Source organism: Dendrobates tinctorius, unplaced genomic scaffold (genome assembly GCF_039654945.1).
Source record: "Dendrobates tinctorius isolate UK_male_01 unplaced genomic scaffold, ASM3965494v1 ptg000013l, whole genome shotgun sequence".
NCBI lineage: Eukaryota > Metazoa > Chordata > Amphibia > Anura > Dendrobatidae > Dendrobates > Dendrobates tinctorius.
The window spans coordinates 18,860,926-18,877,500 of NW_027361681.1; the positions used below are offsets into that span (position 1 = coordinate 18,860,926).

At 42.5% G+C, this 16,575-nt stretch overlaps 1 long non-coding RNA gene across 1 annotated transcript in view; it reads left to right on the plus strand.

Annotated features, from left to right (window-relative positions):
• The window catches only part of LOC141070064 (uncharacterized), a 39,081-nt gene extending 23,878 nt beyond the window's left edge, over nt 1–15,203 (plus strand). The window contains exon 3 of the long non-coding RNA XR_012226646.1: nt 15,085–15,203. This is a non-coding gene — a long non-coding RNA (uncharacterized lncRNA). The remainder of the gene's footprint in view (nt 1–15,084) is intronic.
• Nucleotides 15,204–16,575: the final 1,372 nt, after the last annotated feature.

The window sequence follows — 16,575 nt, forward strand, 5'->3', positions numbered from 1 at the left end:
TCTCTCTCCTGTCTCCATGTAGTCCTCTCCCTCCATCCATCATGTGTCCATGATAAGAGCGCTGGAAAACCAGATGGAAATGCAACAATATATTCATTACTGTATTTTTTGCATATTAAGGGAAGTTACAGAATTATACGCAAACTATCGCTAATAGGATCTGTCAACGCAGGTCCCCCATCTTCAGTAATGCCCCCTGGTCCTGGGCTCGGCAGCTCCACTTTGGGTTCTGTTCTCGGGCCTTTCCTCTGCAGACATTTGTCCAGTGCTCTGTGAGAAGAGGGCTGGCTGACCCAGCATCTCAATAGTTAAGCTAGACCCCTTATGTCTATGCATTGTCCTTAGCATAGAAAGGGGGCTTGCTGAATTATTAGTTGAGTAGCTGAGCCATATCTATGTATATTGGTGTAACCCCCCTGACTATGTAATACGGGCCACCTGAGCCATGGTGATCATGCTATTATAGCAGACAGCGGTCCCCACCCAGAGGACTGTGATTGAATTTTACAGCTCGTATGTCTCTATAAATTTGGCCGGTCTTTACTGCCTTGTAGTTTGGTCTTAACATGAAGTTGCGGTTCAGCCCTTCATCTTGTCAGCGCACATCTGTTTGTGTAATAACTGTCACTCCCATGGCCTGGACTCTGACACCAGCAATAGCCGACTGTCAGCAGAGCAGCTGCTGCTGAACTACCCCCCCCCCGTAATGCTCACATAGCCGAGTTGTAGTCAGGTTACATAAATCTATTCCACGGATTACATAGTACACTCACGCCGCTGCGGCCTCTGACCCCGTGTACATTCTGGGCCCTCTTGCCAATCCATCCCTGCAGCCCCATAGCCTTTTCAGTCACAGTTGCCCCTCCGTGCCCACCTTGTAACATTAGAAAACAAAAAACACAAATATCCTGAACTAAAAAGTAAAAAATATACTGCAAATAATGCATAAAGGTAATAATAAGGGTATTTAGTAAACATAATTTTGATCAAAATAATGTACAAGCCATCCCGCCACGTCACGGCAACCCTTGTGGGACAGTCCCTACTCTAGTATTTAAAACCTTTTCACTTGCCAAGTGGCGTGAATGTGAATAAGGGTCGAGCGGCTGAACCACTTGTAACAGCTTAGGCCAGACTGGATGGCTTTCCCAGCTCAGAAAGAGGGCGGTCACACCCATATATGCACTGAATGCAAAATGAAATGAATAAAAAACAAATCTGAACTGAGAAAAGTAAGTTAATGTGTATGCACAATGTAAGTGCATATTAACACATGACCATTAACCAGAGAAAACAAAAAACACATATCCTGAACTAAAAAGTAAAAAATATACTGCAAATAAAGCATAAAGGTAATAATAAGGGTTTTTTATCCACCTTGTAACATTGCATCATAGACTCCATCTATGAGGGTCCGGAATCTGCATGTGATTAGGGACTCGGCTTCTTCAACTCCGTTCATGTGATTTGGACAATTACATGTGGATTTTGAGTCATGTAGGGACTGCTCGCTGCTTGGAATCTTGGATGACTGTGGTACAAATTTGTTCATTGGTAACCATGTAGTATGATCCAAAGTGACCTTTGTGAGACCCTAGGCTGCAGGGTATGGCTGCACACCCCTGAACTCAGTTTAGTTACACCCCTGCCCTTGTAGACATGGGCAAACTTGTCAGCTGTGTCATGGTACTACAAGTTCCAACATGTATTTCCTGGCAAGAGAAGCACGTTCCCATGCAGTTGGCGGGCGTGTCAAAACAACGCATCCGCATACATTCGTATGTCCTGCATACCCAATGTTAAAGATGGGTATGCAGGACGCATGCAGAAGTAGGCGGACCTAAACTGAAGAAGTGCAGAAGTGGGCGGAGCTTCAGGAAAGAAGTACGCAGCCGTCTGCAGAGCCCCGGTATGCAAGTGTGAACTTGGCATAAGTCAGCTGTATATAATGCAGGTAACGAGTTGATTAGGAGCATCTAAGTGTTCTGTAGGATCCAGAACTGTTAATGGTTGGTAGGGGATCAAATACTTATTTCTCAATGCAAAATGTAATTAAATTTATATAATCTATACAATGTGATTTTCTGGTTTTTTTTTTTTTCATATTTTGTGTCAATGTTAAAATTAACGAACCCTTAAAACTATAGACTGTCAATGTCTGTCAGTGGGCAAACGTACAAAATCAGCAAGGGATCAAATACTTATTTCCCCCACTGTATCTGTGCAATATAGAGGTTCTGTTTTTGAGGATCCCCTGTGTTCCACTAATGCACTCAGTCCGCCTTTTGTGTGACAGACAGATGCACCAGCACTCCCTCCCATCATTAGCCATTCATCCCCACATCTGATACTAGACACACATTGTAAGGCTGTGTGCACACGCTGCGGATTAGGTGCGGATTCATCCGCGCGGATTTTGTAAAATCCGCAGGTGAAATCGCAGGTCAAAATACCTGCGGATTGCTCTGCGGTTTTGCCCTGCGGTTTTCCATCTCCTCAGTGGAGGAGATGCCAAACCGCAGCGGAATCCGCAGAAAGAATTGACATGTCAATTCTTTCTGCGGATTGAAAACCGCAGATAATCTGCGCGGAAAACTCCGCACCGTCTGCACTGCATTTTTTGATTCCCATAGGGAATCATGGTACTGTACAACGCAGCAGAAACTGCTGCGGGTCCGCAGCGGCCAAAACCGCTGCGGAACCGCAGCAAAATCCGCAGCGCGTGCACACAGCCTAAGGGGTCATACTCATTTGCGAGAAAAATAGACAAGTGCAATCCAAGAAAAAAATCGGATTGCACTCTGACCAATGTTATACAATGGGTTACATCTCATCTGCGATTTCCACCCCCCCCCCCCCTCAGCTGAAATCGGTCTGAGAAAAAAAATCGCAGCATGCTGCGACTTGCTGTTTACCTCGTATGAGACTCTCGAATGCAAGTCAGTGGATGTGAGAAAAAAATCACACCGCACTCGAACCATGCGTGTGCCATCTGTTTTTTTTCAGATACTTTACTATTCTGTGGCATAGAACGCTGTAAATGATTGTAGTATAAGGCTATGTGCCCACGTTGCGTTTTAAAACGCACACTGAAAACCGGACTCCTTCCCAGAAATCGCTTGTTTTTTTTCCGGGATTTCATCGCGATTCTGTTCGCGATTTTGCCGCGATTTTCTCAAGCACTTTCCAAGCGATTTGAAGCATCGCTTGGAAAGTGATTGACAGGTTGGCCACACTCGTCAAACATAGTGTTTGACAAGTGTGACCAGGTTTTTACTATTGAGGCCGCCTATGCGGCCTCAATAGTAAAAGATAAAATGTTAAAAATTATAAAAAATAAAAAATCGGGGTATATTTACCTTCCGGCGTCCCGCGCTGCCATCCTGGGCTTCATCGTTCCCAGCGATACCTTGCGAGACCTGTGATGACATTGGTCTCGCATTACTATAGCGATCTCGCGAGACTGTCATCACAAGACCTTGCCGCAAGGCATTACTGGGAACGCTGTGGCCGGGAATGCAGCGCGGGACGTCGGAAGGTAAATATACCTGTAAATATACCTATATATATATATATATATATATATATATATATATATATATATATATATATATATATTTTTTTTCCCACGATGCGATTCCGCCGCGGAGAAAAGCGCAGCATTAGCACAGCATGTGCGGAATGCCATAGGAATGCATGGGGTGCGTCATGTACGAGATTTTTAAGCGTTTTCGCGCCAAAAATCGCGGTAAAAACGCTTTAAAATCGCATCGTGGGCACACAGCCTAATAGTTCCATACGCATGTTCCTTTTAAAAAAAAAAAAAATTGCATGCCACTCGCATGGCACCAGTCTGTTTTTCGGTCCTCATATCTGAACGGTTTTTTTTTTTTTCTCACATATGGGTATGAGCCCTAAGGCAGTAACCAGATTAATGGAGACTAGGTCTGGTCCCCTGTGGGGTGAGAGCGACCTCCAGTGGTCACTTCCCAATCTTACAGATGTATGAAGTGATGACTTGATCTTAGGACCAGTCTGAGTATCTCCTGTCTTCAGGATTTTGCAGGGTATAACTAAGGTATAACTAATTGCTAAAAACCTGGACTTTTTTTGCACAGCTCCCAGCTTTCCTTATACAAAACTCAGTATTAAGAGTGAGTGTCACTGATGTAATAATAAAAACCCATCACTATTATACCTGGTTCTAACCTTTATGCCCGTATTCTCATTTATGCGTACCTTTCCTCCACCATTCTGAGTTTAACTCGCCCTCCCTGTATCCAAAGCTGAGACTCCGCTGCTCCTTGTGATGGCGGTGGGTGTGGACCCTCTGCACCACTGGCTGGGCTTACCCTGGAGGGTTGTAACTAAGTGGCTACTTGGTCTTCTCTAGGAGCCTCTGATGGTGAAGATAGGCTTGGGACGTTAGGGTTGTTACTAGGTGCCACTCCAGGGCAGTCCCTGGACCTGCAGCAGCTGACCAGAGGCACAGATAGCGCCGTAAACAGATGCGGTCACAAGATCCGAGTTTGGGGCAGGCAGCACAGATACAAAATACAAAGCCAGGGTCAGAAGCATAGAAGTCAGACAAAACGTTGAATCAAGGTGGGTGAATAACAGGAAAGATGAAACTATGTTGTACGTTGACAGGATACTATAGACACACTCCAATTAGGAACCTAAGTTGAGGCAAGGTGTGAAGGAAGGAGCTGCCTAATATATAACACCTGCTGGCAGGGAATAGACCAGGGAAGCAAAACACTGCAGGAGACAGTGGGTTAAATTCCTGCATAGTCTGGTCGCGCCTCCCTATATAGCCAGGTGAAGACTCTCCAGCCAAATGAGGATGCAGCAATGCTAGGAGTGCTGCGAGAGGCAGTTCAGCATGATTACCTGACACAGGGAAGAGCAGAGCGGTGAACGCAGTTTGTATAATGGTACTGAGAAGGCGTGCGAGTTACCAGCGTGACACTGAACTTAAATCTGTTTGGCTGCAGCGGTAACATCACAGTGACAGCCATGCAGTGATTGACACTGGTGCTGTTGACTTGACATCACTGCTGCAGCCCAGGACAGTAGTAAAGATACAGCTTTTGACCCAGGAAGGGTGAGTAAATATCAGTTGTGCACACGTAAGTGACACGGACTGAAGTTTGTTGAAAACAGATAATCCCTTTTAAAAATGTTCAGTTTTCACACTGGACTCAAAAGGACATTACTGGGGTTTACAGGGGGTACATTTTTAATTCCCATTAAATTCTGGTAGGCTAAAATAATACATTCAGGTGTTACTCAGCCTCCAGTTCCGGTGTTGCCGCTCTGCCGCGGCTTTCGTATTCGTTGACATGCTGCATTAGTGACATTGCAGCTAAAGAGCTCGTAATCACTGCAGAAAATCAGTGGGCTCGGCAGCTTGTGTCATCTACATCATCAGGGCCTACGGACTGGCTGCAGTGGTGATTCAAATGTGCTGTATTCATGATGTCACCTCAGCAATTTGTCAACAAAGACCGAAGCAGCAGCAGAAAGGCAGCGCTGGCACCTAAAGAGTAACACCCGATTTTATCTTAACCCAGTGGTGGTCTATACATACAGTACAGACCAAAAGTTTGGACACACCTTCTCATTCAGAGTTTTCTTTTTTTTCATGACTATGAAAATTGTAGATTGACTCTGAAGGCATCAAAGCTATGAATTAACACATGTAGAATTATATAATTAACAAAAAAGTGTGAAACTACTGAAAATGTCTTATATTCTAGGTTCTTCAAAGTAGCCACCTTTTGCTTTGATTACTGCTTGCTTTGCTCACTCTTGGCATTCTCTTGATTCTCTTCAATTTTGAATAAATCCCCAACAGTGTCACCAGCAAAGCACCCCCACACCATCACACCTCCTCCTCCATGCTTCATGGTGGGACCAGGCATGTAGAGTCCATCCGTTCACCTTTTCTGCGTCGCACAAAGACACGGTGGTTGGAACCATAGATCTCAAATTTGGACTCATCAGACCAAAACACAGATTTCCACTGGTCTAATGTCCATTCCTTGTGTTCTCTAGCCCAAACAAGTCTCTTCTGCTTGTTGCCTGTCCTTAGCAGTGGTTTCTAGCAGCTATTTTACTATGAAGGCCTGCTGCACAAAGTCTCCTCTTAACAGCTGTTGTAGAGATGTGTCTGCTGCTTGAACTCTGTGTGGCATTGACCTAGTCTCTAATCTGAGCTGCTGTTAACCTGCGATTTCTGAGGCTGGTGACTCGGATGAACTTATCCTCCGCAGCAGAGGTGTCTCTTGGTCTTCCTTTCCTGGGGTGGTCATCAGGTGAGCCAGTTTCTTTGTAGCGCTTGATGGTTTTTGCCACTGCACTTGGGGACACTTTCAAAGTTTTCCCAGTTTTTCGGATTGACTGACCTTCATTTCTTAAAGTAATGATGGCCACTCATTTTTCTTAGCTGCTTTTATTCTTGCCATAATACAAATTCTAACAGTCTATTCAGTAGGACTATCAGCTGTGTATCCACCAGACTTCTGCACAACACAACTGATGGTCCCAACCCCATTTATAAGGCAAGAAATCGCACTTCTTAAACCTGACAGGGCACATCTGTGAAGTGAAAACCATTTCTGGTGACTACCTCTTGAAGCTCATCAAGAGAATGCCAAGAGTGTGCAAAGCAGAAATCAAAGCAAAAGGTGGCTACTTTGAAGAACCTAGAATATAAGACATACAGTATTTTCAGTTGTTTCACACTTTTTTGTTAATTATATAATTCCACATGTGTTAATTCATAGTTTTCCACATGTTATATTCATGAAAATAAAGAAAACTCTTTGAATGAGAAGGTGTGTCCAAACATTTAGTCTGTACTGTATATATTGGAAACTGGCAGCAACAACTGGGATGAGCTTCAACAAAAGGTCAGATCAGCTGGTTATAGTGCATTACCATGTGAAGCCAGAGTAACCTGGGAGATTTAATAGAATAGCGAGTGCAGCTCTGGAGTATAATACAGGATGTAACTCTGGATCAGTAGAGGATAAATAATGTATGTACACAGTGACTATATCAGCAGAATAGTGAGTGCAGCTCTGGGGTATAATACAGGATGTAACTCAGGATCAGTACAGGATCAGTAATGTAATGTATGTACACAGTGACTCCACCAGCAGAATAGTGAGTGCAGCTCTGGGGTATAATACAGGATGTAACTCAGGATCAGTAATGTAATGTACTGAATAGTAATATACAAAATGTAGCCAGCTCACCAGCAACCACCGCAGAGACCTCGGAGCTTCGTCCTGACAGACATGGGATCCATGAAGAAAAAATAGATGAATAGCTCCAGCTGCGCTAAAACACAATTCTTGCTTTATTTCTTCCAGATTAAAAGCAAATACATGATAAGCAATATTTCTCTCCAATAGGTCTGCTGTTGAGTTCATTCTCACCAGTTGAGTTCCCCTTCTGGACTCCCTCTGGTGGTGACGGGAGGTGGTGCGACTGGTTTGATCGGTGGAGATCTGCCACCTGAGTGACTATTGGATCTCGGGATTCTCAGATTGGATTTAAGACAGCCGACTCCCTATTCAGTTGCTGGTGATTCCTTCTGGCTTGTCAGCTCTTGGTTTTCAGCTCTGTTCCAGTCATCTAAAGCTAAGTTTTTCTGCTAATGTTCACACTTGATTTTGTTGGTCTAGTCAGTTTTTTGTGTGGTCTGCCAGCCTCGGCTGGGGGCTGAGCTGAATTTCCACTCTTATTTATCAGTATTTTGCCAATTGGCTTTTTGTCCCTTACTAGTTCGGTCTCTTTTTGCTGTCTCAGAATATTTCAGAGTGCTGATATAGTGGGAGAAGTCTAGTGACTTCAGGGTTAATTTTGCTATCAGAAGTGTTGGACATTATTTTTGTAGGGTTTTTTGCAGGTTGCAGACAGTGTCTCTCCTTTCCTTTCCTTTCCTGTCTAGTTAGTTTGGGCCCCATCATTTGCTCAGCCTATTTTCCTGCCTTCATCTTGTTTCACTGTCAATAGATGTGTGGGGGCTATCTATTCCTTTGGGGTCTGCTCTGGGGCAGTTAGTTTTCCTTTTTCTTGCTTTAGGCTTATGTAGTTCTCCGGCCGTGACGAGGCGTCTAGGTTCATCGTAGGCACGCTCCACGGCTACTACTAGTTGTGTGGTAAGATCAGGGATCTGCAATCTGCATAGTTACCAACCACTCTGGTTTTCTGTGGATTAGCTTGTTTGCTTTTTTCTCCACGGTGACCAATTCATAAGTCTGCTAATACATGTAGGACGGTCTTCACATGAGATGAGCTTTACGCGTTTCGATCTATGCGATCTTTATCAAAAGCCTTTTGATAAAGATCGCATAGATCGAAACGCGTAAAGCTTATCTCATGTGAAGACCGTCCTACATGTATTGGCAGACCTATTGGAGAGAAATATTGCTTATCATGTATTTGCTTTTAATCTGTAAGAAATAAAGCAAGAATTGTGTTTTAACGCAGATGGAGCTATTCATCTATTTTTTTTCTTCACTGAATAGTAATCTATATTGTGTATATTAATTTTCTTTGCAATGTGTGGTTCAAGTATCTTCAAAGGAATATTTTTCATTCATGCGTGGGTGGTTGACAATTTCTGGGTCACCATGGGTAGTGATTGGTTGCTTTTGATTCCTTTGATGTTTTTTGTTTCAACCCTTACGCAAATCAATCTGCATGATATGGTTAGTTTGCAATCTGGAGTTCTTGGTAAATTCAATGTACTTTGTGTTTTTGTGAATTCACATCGTACAATAAGGATAGACCATAAATGTGTATTCCAGAAAACCCCTTCAAATCAAATGTAATTTACTCTTTGTTAAAGTGAAAAAAATCAGTGAAGTCTAAAAATGCTTTTACAAGTGCTAAATGGCACCATTTATGCATTTTGTGGTATGTTATTTTACAACTAGAAATCATCAATAATTGTAAAAACAAAATGTACAGTGAAACACAAACCCTCAGCAATGTGTGATAATCGCATGTATGCACCATTGAATATCACTACAGATCTATACAGTCGTATGCTAATGAGCAACCAAGAGAATGTATATTCCCAGTGATGTCACTAGAGTCCAATGGGTCCCGATGCAAAATTTGGACCTGGGCCCCCACCTGCATGTTGGTCAGATGTATGGGTCCTTATAGCGTTGCAGTTCCCGTGAAGACAGACATGTTCGCCTTTTCATGTAACAATTTCTCCTATCCTGTAATAATGTCCCCGATCCTGGCCCCATCTTGTTCCACTTTCCTGTAATAGCATCCCCCATCCTGGGCCCCTTCCAGGTATAATGTCTTCATCCTGGGCCCTTCCTAGTATGATGTCTCCCCTTCCTGGTATAATGTCCTCCATTCTGCATACGGAGCTACATAAGGTTCTGTCTTCAGCTATTACTAGGGGGAGCTCCCTGTATACAGATACATTATGATATCGGTAACCTAGTGGTGTCTGAGGGCAGACAGAATTATATCATGTAACTGCTTTCCTTACCAACAATCGCATCGGGCTCTCCTCTGTACACCATTTTTACCCAAAGCTTATGCACATGCCATAACATCAGTAAAGAAAACCAGAGCAATCTAATGTAAAATGCGGAATGATGAATGTGTTTTATTGAACATTTATAAAAAATAAAATAAAAATACAATTTTATAAATATTCTACATTTTTTTTTTTTTTTTTGTTCCCATTGATACCACACCCTGATGTGAGTGTCGCACAGAGCAGTCTCTCCTCTCATCTTCCTTTTGGTAAAAAATAATTGGTATCTTTAGATATTTGTAACGTTTCCCACATGCGGATTGTAACACTGATGAACGAACGTTTGAGTCATTTCTCGGGATCACTCAGTCATTTAGTTTTCATAAAGCTGTAGACAAGGCAACAAGACATGCAGAAGAAGAGGGCATCAAAGAAGTGCACGGATTTATGTAGCACAAGCAGGTTTTGCAAAATTGTATTTACCTCCTGTAAAATCAAAGCCATCATGACCATAAACCACATCCACGTTAGTGTGGCCACACCTTTTCACTTCCATATATGTGTGAACATCCCATTTTTATCTAAAGTGAATTAGGAATTGCAGGCTAAAAAATTAAAATCCACTTATTTTAAGGGTATCTTATATGTTGTCAGGGCTGCTGCCAGTTATTTCTCGGCCTCATACCAGCTAATCACTTAATAAAATCTAAAATTGTATTTAAGCTTAACTGGGACATCCAAATCTGCTGTATGCATATGTTTATACCAGCAATGAATAAACTGCACCCATAAATGTATAGTAGCATATATTAGTATATACCAGCATTGAATAAGTTTGCATCTATTGATATCAGCAGTGAATAAACTGCATATACAAATATACATCAGTAGTGAATAAACTGCATATAACAGTATATACCACCAGTGAATAAAGTGCATATATTAATATATACCAAGTGAATAAACTGAATATATTGGTTTACCCATCAGTGAATAAACCGCGTATATTAATATATACTAGTAGTGACTAAACTGCATACCTTAATATATACTAATAGTGAATAAACTGCATATATTAGTATATACCAGCAGTGAATAAACTGTATGTATTAATATATACTAGTAGTGAATAAACTGCATATATCAATATAAGTAGTGAATAAATTGCATATATTAGTATATACCAGTAGCATGGTTGTCAGAACTGTCAGATAAACTTCAGTCTGAGATGCTTTATGACTGATATAGCCACAGTGCATGATACAGTACTGTCCTGACTCCATGTTAAAGGGGGGTATGCATGTAATATCTGTGGAGGGCAGCGACTGGTGATACCCATCCTAATGCCACACAACAGGGAAACAGGTGAAAAGCTGACATGTATTATCTGTGGTAACGCCCTCCAGCCTGGCAAATCTCATCATTTCTGTAACTGAACTCGTGTTAGCAGCCGATACATGGTCACACTGGTGTTGCGGGGGTTCAGGTCACACAACGCATATTCATGTCATTATTTACTAATACTGTAAGAAGTAAATTGCTGGGCTTTTCCCTGCTGTAATGCCACAGATGACGCCTGGTCCCAGCTTGCAGCCATCAGCAGCTCTGTACTGAATTCTACTAGACAGGTTAATGGGAATTGTGCATTGGTCGCCATGTCTGCTGTGTAGCCTGTGCTGCACATTCGCTGTAGACTCTGCTGTCAGGTTACATCACATTTCACTTTGACCAACACATCATTTATTAACACTTTCATGAGCAAGGAATTTTCTTTTTTAAAAAAAAAAAAAAAAAAAAAAATGTATGGCGCTCATTGTACGGTAAAAAGGACCTGGTAATATACCATAATTGTCTGGGTCAGTACGAATAGGGTGATAACAAACTTGTCTAATTTTTATAAATATTTTAGTGATTAAAAAAAATGCAGGACTTTCTAAATTTGGCTGCTGTCAGCGTTTTCTGAGATCCATACAACATTTTGGATTGTTTTTTTTTTGTTTGTTTTTAAAGCTTTGTTTTCCCTGCATTGAGCTTATAGTTTAATTTTTATTTTACATTTTGAAAAATCGGATGTTTACAGATGCAATGATACAAAATATGTTAATTTGTTTTTGAATTTGGAAAGGTAGGCGACTTTTATTTACTGTATTTACTGGAATAGAAGATGCACCAGACCATAAGATGCATCCCAAATTTTCAGCAGGAAAATGGGGGGGGTGTGTGTGAAATGCATCAAATGGGGGTCCGTCTTACAGTCCTGAATTCAGCTTACCCGGGGGGGGGGGGGGGGGTGATCAGCAGCACAGGGGGTGTTTGGTGGTCTGGCGATGACCCTAGCTGTGCTGGAGGCGGAGCATGCGCAGATTGAGATCGCAGCAAAACGAGATCTGAGATCTCGTAGCCAAGATCTCAATCTGCGCATGCGCCGCCTCCGGGGGCCATTTTCCCTGAGGCCACAGCATTGAGGCAATGGAAGTGCGCGGGTTCCGGGTTTTCACAAAATGTCCAGGAGCCCCCGCACCGCCGACCCTGCCACACCGGGATGGGAGTGAGATAATCGCCCTGCAGCGTCGGACCACAGGAAGAATCACTCAACTCCTGCTGCCACCTCGCTAATTGTATGCATGGTATATTTTGACTATAAGAAGCACTCAGTTTTCTGCAAAAAAAATTTTTGGGAAAAAAGTGCATCTTCCAGTCTGAAAAATATGGGGGGTGTATATGTGTGTTTTTTTAGTACCATAGGAGATCTGAATCCGGGATCATTTGATCACTTGTTTTTTGTACTGCAATACTAGAGAACTGATCTCCACAGGCTGGTTATCAATATGGCAGTGACATGGGCTCAACTCCCATTGGCTCATTGCAGGCACGGATATGGCTGCTGGAACCTCAATATAAAAACCGTTGTCAGAAGTACACAGCATTATTTAAATAAGCAGCTGCGGTCAGTGCAAGCTTTGGTTGCCACTATGTAACCCAGCTCCTGAGCCCGCTCCGCACACCTGCACCCAGTATAGGACTTACTATGGCATCCTACATTGTGAACTGGTGTTAATTGGGAGAAATGCAATATTTATGGCTTTACTTGAAAGTTACTTCCATTCACAACAGAACCTGCCTGTAAATTGGGAGTAAGGAAGGAAGAAGGGGGGACTCAGGGTTTATTACTGAGTTCAATGCAGTGAGCTCCCCCTAGTGGTGACTATAGGAGGACAGATTCTAACAGGCGCAAAACTACAAATCCCAGCATTAATTGCATTCAGGAACCCAAATATTAACAGATCTCCAGATGCCATAGACAACGTTCTGCAGCTCAGGGATGAAATAGGGGTTCATAACATACGCATAATACTGCTACCATCCAGAAAATCACCCGCATCTGCGCCCCATGTGACCGGGCCCTCTGACTCTGTACAAGACCTGACTCATTGTCCACTACCAAGAACGGCAATTTCCTCCAATGCTCATTAAAGCGGTTGTCCAGGAGTAGAAAAACATGGCTCCTTCTAAGAACAGTGTCACCCTTGGGTCTGGGTGTGTTTAAGAGTGTAGCTATACCCCATTTATTTAAATTAAATCCATCTGGAATCAGACATGACCCACAGACTGGTGTGGCGCTTTTTCTCTAATTTTATTCAACCTCTTCCTTTTTGTTAATCTGCGCATCCTACCTGCAACATGATAGTCATGGACAGAAGTCTGCGACTTAGGGTACCGTTACACCTAGCGGTGCATCACAAAATCGGTGACTTTACAGCGATATTGCTAGCGATATCGCAGTGTGTAACGGGGGCTTTAGAAACGGTAATCAGATGACAAACATTATTGCTGCTCTTCTGCTCTCTATAGGGTTCCTGAGCGACAATGTCTTGCAAAGGTATTATGGTGAAAAATTCTACAGCAAGGTCTCGGCTTGCTGTCAATGAAATCCCCATCCTGATCACATCTAATTGACAAAGGTGCACGGCTTGGGTTTTTTTTTTTTTTTTTTTTGCTGGTCAGCATCGGTTTTTAGCCAATGTTTTCATTTCTTAAAAGCAAGTAGAGATCTTGAAAATTGTGAACTAAAACATATATATATAAAAAAAGCAACTGATTAATTGTGGGTCTATACAACTTTTTTCTTTTCCTCCTGCCTTTCTTTTTGCACTAGCAAATTTTGCGTCCAAATTAGCGACGAGTTTTGATGACTTTTGTGTAAAGATCCTTTTTTTGGCCTGTTTTGTTTATGCCTTTAGCACTGGTGTATCATTAAATAAAAATAAAAAAAATTGCAACATTTTGAAAAGTCATAAGTAATGGTTTATCTGAAATTATCCAGATAATAAAGACTGGGCAACTGCAAAAAAAAACCTTAGAAGGGCTAAAACAAAAAAAAAAAACAAAAAAAAAAACAATATAAAAGTGAGCGCAAAGCTAAACATAAAAATCCTGAAAATCCAAAATTTTACTCCAAGAAAAGATGCAGAAAGATAAATCAAGGGTTTGTTAGAAATAACTTCACTATACGACCATTAAACTTTATTTACTGTCTGGAGCCAGTGCTCCCTCTTCAATAACCCAGCGCCCACTCTCAGTGATGTCATTGGTGACGGGTCTGGACTTGGCTGACCATGATCTTATCAGAAACCTCAGGATGGGATGAGCCAAGAATTTATATACAAAGCCGCACAGATAAGTTATCACCCCAGAGCCTGCCCAGTACTGGAGCAGTCTGCGGTATGTACAAGACCTCCGCAGCAGCAAAGCTTGGCCACAGAAGCCTATGGGGGCTATAGGCACAATACCGTCCCCAGAATGGCAGCAGCACTGCACTCAAGGCGTGACCATGGTCTTTGGCTTTGTGTATTATGCCCTGTGATATTACATCAGTGGTCCTGAAGCTGTTGACAGAGGGTCCTAGACCACAGCTCTGTAACAGGGCGCTGGTCTACATCCAAGCCTTAACCACTATATTACATTAATAACGGTCTTATCCAGCACGGAAGTTAAAGGGTGTATAATAGGAATGCCGAGGTACATACAGATATGATGTACTCTCTTCTCAGGACCCCAGGGCTTATGTACCAGGCAGATAAAAGAGAAAAATGGGGTCTTATTTTAGCAATGGTCCAGTGATGAACCTCAGCCCTCACCAGAATTGGCACATTTCTTCAGAAACTAGTATGGACTACTGCCACCATCATCCAGTGCGGATAATGGATTAATTTGGAGGTTTGCTTACTGCTCAGAAAGCAATTGCTTCTTTTGCAATAACCTAATATATTCCAAGCCTTTCTCCGATTGAGAGAGCCAATGGTTTCAGATCCTGCATCGTCCAGTCTAACTGATGAGAAATCTACTAGAAATCCTGCAGATCATAGGGAATTGCTAGAAAGGCAACTCCATAAATATCCCCAAAGTAGTTTTTATCAAATATAATATTATAGTATATTGGCAGCCGCAGAGGACAATGACTGTTTGCTGTGCTGCTGTCACAATCATTTTATGTATGAAGGTTTTGTTTCTGGGGAGACCAGGAAGACCCTAATGACTTGTTCATTTCTTATATTTCATAGGTTTCTTTTCTGCTGCCATGAAAACCCCCAAAATTACTGTACCACAACCACCACAGGTAAGGCAGATACCGCCGTGCTCACTAGCACCCCTTTTGGATATAGCTAGGTACTGCATACATATTATTTTTTTTTTTTTTTTTTTTTTTTAGATTTTTCATTTTTTTCAGCTTAAAAAGAAACCTACAAAGTATAAACCAAACAATCCTTTTTTTAATTATTATTCTAAAACACTCCTTAGGGCATGTTTGTAACTTTATGTTCTGCAGCACACAAAAACATCAGGACAAGAAAATCATTAAAAAATAAAATAAAAGTACAATTTACTTTCAAAGTAACCTGATACAGGGTCAGTACCTTTTTCTTAACTCCCTTTTTTTTTTGCATAAACTAAAAATACGTTCATGTACCGTGAAAAAAAAAAAATAATCGCAGCCAATATGACCCCCCTCAGCCCCAGAAGCTTGTGACACAACAAATACATAAAAAATAAATAAGATATGCTATACATATATGTCTAAAAAAAATCACATATTCACAAAAAAAACACAATTCAGCTTGGTGGACACCGCCCCATTGGCAGCCGCTTGCTGCTCATCCCTTTTTCTTCCCCAAGAAGTGTTTATTTCATAAAATACTGCAGGAGTGGGATGGCCTCGTCTGTAGTCTGATGTCATCTCTTATGATCCTCCAGGGGTACAGTTTGAGGATTTGTGAGGTCTGGGGTGGGCTCCTTGGTCCTGGAGATTAGGGTCAGCTCATCCTTGTGAATAGGTAATCCTCTCCGGGTGCGAGATGCAGCAAGGAGGAGACGGGATGCTGTAAAAACTGAAGCATGGCAGGTACTCGGGCGCACAGGCAGATGCTGCAGCGCCTCCTGCCGGCCGCCAGCGCTGGGCGAAGGTGATTGGGAAGAAGAGGGCATATTAACATGGGCGACCGCATCCTGTCGTTGTATGGGAGTGATTGATAAGAGGGTAGGTAAGCTGCTGATGTTGGTCTGGTGGCACAGGGAAGATACTCTTATTCGGGGCATCTGCAAAAAAAAAAAAAAAAAAATGAAAAATGAGCATAAATTAATATTAGGTACTGTGTACTCCTGACACAACACTTAAGGCCCCGTCTCACATAACGCAACAGCGACCTCGCCATGTGTGACACGAAGCGGCGACCGGCCACCCCGTTGGATATCGCTGATCGTGCTTGAAGTCCTAGGCCATTATTTGATCGTTGGCGTCCCGCTGGCCAGTCTACATCGCTGTGTTTGATGCCGACGAGCGTCCTCGTTGGCGACGCAGAACTCAGGGACGCAGGCATGAGTCGTCAGAAAAGCTGCGGTGTGACAAGGTCCCAACGACCGCTGAGGTCGTTATACGGATTGCCGTATCGTTGAAGTGATCTGCTTGTTTGACAGTTTACTAGCGGCCATGTAGCGACACACCAGCGATCCTTACCAGGTCGTATCATTGTCGGGATCGCTGGTGCGTCGCTATG